The sequence below is a fragment of the Egretta garzetta genome, unplaced genomic scaffold, assembly GCF_000687185.1.
Source record: "Egretta garzetta isolate BGI_Z169 unplaced genomic scaffold, ASM68718v1 scaffold175, whole genome shotgun sequence".
NCBI classification, from domain to species: domain Eukaryota; kingdom Metazoa; phylum Chordata; class Aves; order Pelecaniformes; family Ardeidae; genus Egretta; species Egretta garzetta.
Window position 1 is genome coordinate 1,767,388 of NW_009259860.1, and position 8,013 is coordinate 1,775,400.

The 8,013-nt window shown below is 37.2% G+C and overlaps 1 protein-coding gene across 1 annotated transcript in view; it reads left to right on the forward strand.

Moving 5' to 3' along the window:
* BNC2 (basonuclin 2) overlaps positions 1-8,013 on the forward strand; it is a 237,643-nt gene that overhangs the window by 978 nt on the left and 228,652 nt on the right. The window lies entirely within an intron of this gene.

An 8,013-nucleotide genomic window follows, 5' to 3' on the forward strand; every position in this document is an offset into this window, starting at 1 on the left:
TTTTGTGCTCTTTTTTTTTCTCCTCTCCTCTTTTTTTCTCTTTCTTTCCACGTTTCATTTTTGTTTCATTCATCACTACATAGTTAGCCTCTGAACTGTCATAACTATGTCATTGGAATGTGCATGGTTACTTCATTGCTTCCCTAAGGGCTCCTTTTTAAAAGAGGAAAAAATATTAAAGCTTTAAGTAAAAGCAAAGCATTTGTTTTAAAGTTTCCAAATAGAGATTTGCTGGTAGTAAGACTGTTTTTCTTTCTTTGTTTGCTTTTGTTTTCTTCCAGTCTGTTTCCCCTCACTCTCCCCCTGTCCCATAAATAAAAAGTATCTGCTATCCCAGCAAAACTCCCTTCTTTCTTCCTGAGTACGTAAGCCCCCAAATCAAACTGATACTAAATTTAGGGGGGGCCCTCAGAGCGGAGTAATTGACTTCATGTGGCAGAGCAGAGTTTTATTTGGAGGGAAGGAGCGGCGAGCCGTCCTGCTGGAGCTGCTGCCAGCGCGGAGCTGAGGGTTGTTAGAGGAGACAGTTTCAGTCCTCGGGTCCCTCTCCCGCTCCCTCTCCCCGCTGGCTCCCTCCCGGTCTCTCCCCCTCTCCGCGGAGCTCTGCCTTGGCGTCCTCCCCAGAGCTGCTCCTTCACCGGGGGCCGCGTTTAAGGCAGCTTGGTATGCCGGTTCTGACGGGAAAGCGAAAATGTTACTGCAAGGCCAGTAATAACTGATAATTAATCACAGGAGCCAGTGTCTCTGTACCATGCACTTGGTGATACGCGCCCTGCGTGTTATAGCTAATCTTGCACAATTGCTTGGCTCTTCTGGGCGAAGGCAAAGGGGGGGAAGGAAAAAAGAAAAAAAAAAAAAAAAAAGGGAGGGGAAAAAAAGAAAAAGGAAAAAAAAAAAGAGAGGGAGAAACTTTCAGCTTGGACGGGGCTCAAGCAGGGGAGGGAAGTTCAACCTGGAGGTTTTTAACAGGGTGACTCCCTACCAGGGGACGTTTCGCCTTTCTGAAAACTAGTTTCCAATTATGGTCTGACACTGACTGATAATAAGTGAAATATTGTGTTATCCAAAAGAGGAGTTAGTAAATGATTTGTGTATTAATATTGGACTTTTATTTAATGTTGGACATGAGATGAATGGACTCATTTACCTGAGAGGCGTTGTACTGTAAGAAAAGAGAGGGAAAGTAATTAGGTTTTTATAGTTTACAGTAACAAAGCATGCCTGAATACCGGCCATAAAACGGTAATTTAATTAAAAAAAAACCTTTACAGCCAAGAAAAACTCTGAAGCAGATAGTTAATAACCAATAGCGGTTGTCTATGGGCAACAGTTTAAGCAGTATAGCTCAGGACAGGATGAAGGCATTTGAATAAGGAATATTTTGATATATCCTGTAGAGGGACCCTGATTACTGCTGATACAGTACGCTGGTATAGAATGTAATCAACATGAGGCAAATAAGCAACTCTGTTCAATTTCCCATTCTTGAAAGTAAAAAAGTTCATTTCCTGGTAGAGATGCACATATCAAAAACACTGCTTGACACTAGGAAGTGTGAACTGCTACTGCACTGCTCACAAGCCTTATCAGCTGCCTGCATGTTTGTGATGATACATATTTGGCTATATTGATATTGAGCAATAGCATGGAAAAGAGTTATTCAAATTACCCGCTGTATTCTTTTAGTAAGAAGTGAGACTAAATTTTTGGGCTGGAGTAAAGGTTCTTTCCACTTCAGCCACAAAAGAGTTAACATAACTAGATCCAGATAACGATCAATTGATAAATGACGATTGAACCACATAGATAGTAGTAGATTGCCTGTTTAGTATTAGACCTTTTTCAACAGATTTAGCCTCTGTGGTCTCTGGAACACTAGAAAATGTTCAACACTGACAAAGAGAGGAAACAAAACTAAATAAAAGAGCATCACAGTCTGTAAGGGGGTCAAATAATTTGAGACAACTAGCTCATTAGACCAAGCCAAACATTTATGCACGTAAGCTAGGCTGTTTGGTTTCTGTTTTCTTTTTTAAATAATGTTTTTAATGCGCTAATTCTTGAGTATTAACTGGATTTTGTACATTATTGAACATGTGTGGTGATGTTGTATTCTGTACAGAAGAAGAGAAGTAATGTATTAAATGACTAAATGTGTGGTGAGGTGCTGCATCAGTGTGTATCCTTCCACTGGAATACACACACAGTAGCACTGCAAAGGTGGTAATGTAGAACAGATTTATTTCTTAAAAGTCTGTACTTAACGCGTTCGCGTACTGTGTTAATCTCCTTGTCATATTTTGTTTGTTTGTTTATCGTGTGCTAAACATATTCAGTCCAAATATGCTTTCATTATGCTTTTAAGAGGAGGGTAAGTTATTTTGCTAAACGCATTTCTCTCCTCTTTAAGGATAATATTTTGTCTTCTATTTCTGATTTGTTAAGGCTGTTATAACTTGCTAGCTCACACAGACTATAAGGACATGCTGTGTGCAAGTGCAGCTGCAAATTTGTGTCTAAGTGCCAATGCTTCTTTCTAAATCACTACAATTTTGAATATTGTTTTCTGTTACCTATTTTCATCCATTTGTTAGTTAATTGTTTTCAATCCATCTTCTGGAAATGTAAGTACTTTTAAAATTTTTCCTATGTTTTAAGAAAAATTGTTTTCACGAGTACAAATAATGTGAAGTTATGAAATGTACATAACTTGCAAGCAAAGTTTGGCATGGTTTGAAAGAACTGTTTAATGAAACTTTTCCACCTATATGTAGTAATGCTAGAGACATTTATTTTTTAAATTTTCTAAGTATAATGCTGGCTTTCCACATGTTTTTTAGAAGCAAACAAACCCTGAGCCCCATCACTTTTCCTTGGAGTTGTAACTTAATCTCAGGCAGGTTTTTAGTACAAAAATTGGAGCATGGCAAGAATGATTTAGAACAAAACAAAACCTTGCGATCCCTCCCTCGTCTTACCTCTCAACTCACACTGCACTGCTATTTGCATACTATAGGAATGAATAACTTTTCTGAGATTAAAAGGAAAACCTGCTTCATTATGGCAAGGAACTGCATGTGTCTGAGAAAAATTAGGATTGATTCTACAGGCTTGGGCTATTAATAGCAAGTATGATGGTATTTGGTTTTGGATTATTTTCTTAGAGAATGGGATCGCAAGGAAATGGCATCTCCACATTCCAGAGCAAATTTAGGTTTTGGTGGGGTGAGAGGAGAAGAGGAATTACCTGTGAGAAGTTTATGACATGGCCACTTGACTGCATTGTTTTGCCTATGCACCTTTTGTCCATGTAAAAGTGTGTGATTTGCTTGGAAGGGGTCATCCCATTCTGTATACAGAAGAATGTCTGATAACCTTAAAGGGCATAAATCTTAACTTTTAAAAAGGAGTGCTTCTTTGGGTCACTTTGATCAGTGACAGGTCGAGAATGAGCAGAAACCCTTGGCTTCTCTTCCATGCTCATCTGGTTAAGTCCAGGGCACCCACTGCCCATTCTAGTTCTGGCAAGGAGTTGTTAACAACAGAAAAGAAGGTCTGGATTTGACTGATTAAAAAAAGCAGGCTTTTGTGATTGTCTGCTTTCATAAATGTTTTGTGCATTTGTCAGAATAAGAAATGTCATTTTTCTTCATCCAGTTACCTTAAGGGCTGTAATGTTCTAAAATACTTTTAAGTCATTTCAGAAACGAGACCGTAAGAGAAATGGCTGTAACCCACAGTGACACAAAATGCCAGAGCCATGTACCTTTTTGTTAATAAAGCAGTATGTTTAATCCGTTTCAGATAAAAAAGTAATAGCCTTTCCAGAAGCTTTTTTTCAATGTGAGAGTGAAAAAGCAGTATATCAGAATTATAAATGGATCTGTGCGTCATTATATAGTAATTTAGGATTCACTCAATGATGTAACAAAATTAACAACATAATTTCATTGTGTAACTGTATCTTATTAAAGAACAACTGTCTGACATTCTCTTACAGTTGCTTTATTTAACTTCATGCAAATATTATTAGTAGTGACATTTCTCTATTGTACATTAGATTCTCTCATTAGCATGATGTGTTAGTTATCACCAGAGAAATCACTTCTAGATAGGTGAGCGGGAAGCCAAGAAAACTAAAAATTAAATCAATGATGTATATTAATATAGACGCGTCTGTTCACGAGAGATATAGTACAGTAAATTCAACTTTTTTTCCGTGCATACATGCATGCATATTCCAAGGAAAACTAAATAATACTTACAATATGTGGAGTCTGCATTAATATTGCTAGAAATATTAAGCTGTATACAACATGCACTGCCTGTTTTGAGCTGTACTTATATTCTTCAATCTGATAGTTCCTAACATTGATGTAGACATAGGCACATAAACTGTTTATTGAACCAGTATTTAAAAATAGGAGCATAGTGTAATGTCTAATGGATTGAAGGTGAAAGCTTTTAAAATGTTCCTGGCTTGCTGGTCATAGACTTTGTATGCAATTTTAACATTTATTAAGTAATTAACTGTTTTACTGTAGCATATAACTATTCTTTTAATATAGGTGTACATGCAAAAAGCGTTCAAACTTAATTCGACAACAGGCTATAATTCCATACATCGATTTATTATGAACATTTTGGGAGGAAGATTAATATTGGTAAAATGCATTTTGTAGTTTACGGTAGTTAACAATCACCTTTGTCAGTAAGCGTCAGCAAACGTAATAATTTTATTTAACATATATATTTTTATCACACCATTTTAAAGATTAGCTGACCCCAGATGTGTTTTGTTGTTGTTGTTGTTGTTGTTCATTAATAAGTTCATTTGCTGGTATGAATTCAGAAGCTCTGTCAGGTTACATTGTCTGATTTCAGACACAATTCAGCTTTAATTTTTGTTGGGTATGTTGATAAAGCATGGTTTAGACCTGTAATGGTTCATGTCCTTTTAGCAAATTAAAAATACTTGCATCAAGAATTTTGTGCTGTTTCTGATGTGCCTCAGAATAGAGGCATTAGAAAATACTGTACATGACAAAAGCGCAGAATGTTTTTGTATGGCATAGAGCACTGGACGTACAAGTACATGCAGTGACAGATAACATGGCTATGTGCATGATACATGATTAAAAATAAAAAAAAAAACCCTCTCAACAGCTTTTCTTACTGTGTTCACTATTTTTAGGAGAACTAAAACATAGCAAAATGTTTCCCATTCCTCTCTATACATATTAATCTTGCACACATATACATACAGTGTTTGAACGTATTTGTGCCATTGTATATTTTAGTTGATGATGTGCTAAGAACACTGTCAGATCTTTGCTTAACTTTGAGATATGTGTGCACAAAACTGTAAAATCTGCATGAAGCATTGAAGCATATATTAAAGCACATGCTCAAATATATTGTGCAATAAGCACTAGTGTTTAACATTTTAAAATGTATAGGTTTTCTATTTTCTATTTTTCTACTTTGTATTTTAGTAGTTACTTATTCATGTATAGTTTTATGGGGATTTGATTAATGTAGTGACAGAACAGATTTGGTATATAACAGCAGCGGAGTCTCCTGCTCTTATGTCAGGGTTAAGAGCCAAGGCAAATCTTCCCTAACTAATTAGATGCTGAGTAAGGCATCTTAGTGAAGTTGGGGCAAAAGTGAATGGGTCACAGCTGAGGCAAGATTGCAAGGACTGTAGTGATAGTGAAAGCATTCGCATTTGCCAGGTCGTTGTGACACTGTGCTGATTGCAAAGGAACACTCTGTTCACTGTTACAGAACTGCCGTCATAAAGTACAATCAGAAACAAAAGCTTTAAAGAGCTTTTACTTTTTACTAGAAATGCTCAAAACGTATGCTATGTATAGCTTTCTTTTGCTCTGTTGTTTTTCTCAAACAATAGTGCTCATGCTTTTGTAAAAGGATTTGCCTTGTAGACTAATGGTTCATTGCAGTTTAGAAGAATTTCCAAACTTGGGGCTCCTAGTATACCCAGGAGGTGATGAATCATACTGGCTCAAGAAAGAAAAGGCTGAAACAGAGAAGAGGGAGAAAGGGAGAATTCCATTGTTGCTGTCTCTTAATCTTTTAGTTCAGAAAGAGAATCACTAATGCAGCTTTTTTTTTTTGCTATCATTCAGATAGTGTAATGACAAAATTTCAGCATCTAGATAAACTGTAATTAAGGGATTTATTTTTTGCCCAGCCTGTCTGTAGAAAGGAGTAAACTTAAAAAGCAGTTTTATTAGATGAAAGTCTCTGTGTTCATATGTACAGTTTTTCAATGAGGCAAAATGCATTCTTTAGCTTACCATCAGTCTGTCTAACAAATGTCCAAAATAAGAGACTGTACATCAGCCTATGGACAGGCATCTGTTGCTTTGTTACTGCTCACCCTACTCATTATAGTAATGACCTAATGCCTCTTTTCCCTTACTGAAATACTTGACAACTGTTTTCTAAATGATTTTCCTTCACTGACAAAGAAAACAGTGCCACTTGTATGGCTGTGTCACACAACATTTTGTCATAAAGAGGCCATCTCTTTTGGGGGGCAGGGATTGAGCATCTCAGAATTGCTTTGATCAGTGTGAACTTGCCAACAATGTACCATTGATGCTATTCTGACTCTCTGGGGAAGCCATTGCATCCCCATCCTCTACCGATGATGCGTGTCTGTGCACTTGTGCAAAGGAAAGGAGAGAGTGTCATCTGCCACTTACAGAGCACGGGAGTTCAGAAGAGAAAATGACACGATTACGATCCTGCCATTCCTTCCCGTGCACAGCACAGAAGTCAGCAAGCTTGTCTTGTAAAGCAAATAATAAGTGATACTTTAAGAAGCAATGTGGAAAGTGAAAAAATTTATACTGGGGTTGTCATTAAAGCTGAAACGAACTGTCACTGGCAGGTAAACTTACTGTGATATTTGAGATGATGTGTATTTGGAAATGGACCACAACACAAATACGTCAGTTGAGATCAGTGCTGCAGTCTGCCTACCTGTGCGTTTTGGAACATGCCCCTTACAGAAGAATTTGAGTGGCGTGGTAAATGCCTCTGTTTTTTTGTGATACCTACTGCGACTAATGTTGAGAAGAGCTTTAGTTGTTCTTCTTTGTCTCAGTAATTTTTAACAACTCGGGGACAGTGAGACACACTTGATGAACACAATTTGTTTATTTGTGGTGGTTCTTTTTAAACTTCATTTAACCAGAGTTCCAGGGAAGGAAATAGGTTACCTGATTCTTGGCGTATGTGTCCTCTCCATGCATTCCATAATGTATTTCTTAAGGATCGGTAACTTTAAAATGCAATACTTCTGCCTTTAGACAGTTTGAATGAAAATGTCATACAACGTAGTCCTTTTTAGATGAACAATTCAACATCTGATATGTACCACTGAGAGGAAAATAGAATATAAAAAATCATATCCTCACCGTGATCCGAGCATGTGTTTTCCATTCATGGCATTGGAGGCCCTGTCATGCATCAAGGACAGCATATAGTTTAGGTACGGAATTACAGATAGCAGTGTATTAGCCTTCACGGTGAGACGCAGTTAGGAGCTCAGTTCTGTAAGCCTTCTGTACGTGCCTAACTTTTATGAAGCCAAATGTGCAGGTATTTTGCAAGACAAGATTCTACAGTGGTAAAGAAAGTTGCTCTTGTGTATTTTAATCTTTTCTATTATTTAGACACGAAGGAGATGAACATCATTTTTAAAAAAAAAAAAAAAAAGTTAGGTAGGCTTTGCACTTTCTGAAAGAAATCTAAACCTGGCTTCCTGTTTTATCACAATCCAGAAATTAAACCAGGTTCTTTGTTAAAGTCTCTGGCCAGGTCTGAGCTTTTAGACCATTATGGGCCTGCGTATGATTTTATGTGTAAGTTACTGAAAGCTCACTTTTTCATGGGTTACCCTGGAAATGAGTGCAAAATTATGGTTGCTTTCAGTTTGCCTCTGAAGTTTTGAATTTTTTGAACAAGAAGCCTCAAAAT